Genomic DNA, 291 nt, shown 5'->3' with positions numbered 1-291 from the left:
GCCGTGTTCTGCACAATGCCGAGCTGACTGGACACAGAGAAGGCATCCACGCCCGCCGGCCGGACACAGCGGGAGCGCCGGGCGGGCGGGACACGGGGCCCGGCCTCACGGCCCCACCGCCTCACGGCTCCCCGCCCCCTTCCCGCAATCCGCTGATACCAACGGTGCGCGCGCACCAGCCAATCGGCGGCTGCGGGCTCGCTTCTCCCTCGCCTCCTATTGGCCCGCGGGACCTCGGGGGCGGGGCAGGCGCGCGCCCGCCCGCCCCGCAGTGCCGCCGCCGCGCCGGGG

The sequence above is a fragment of the Onychostruthus taczanowskii genome, unplaced genomic scaffold, assembly GCF_017590055.1.
Source record: "Onychostruthus taczanowskii isolate IOZ18803 unplaced genomic scaffold, ASM1759005v1 scaffold16, whole genome shotgun sequence".
NCBI lineage: Eukaryota > Metazoa > Chordata > Aves > Passeriformes > Passeridae > Onychostruthus > Onychostruthus taczanowskii.
Note: the sequence above shows the minus strand (reverse complement) of the source record.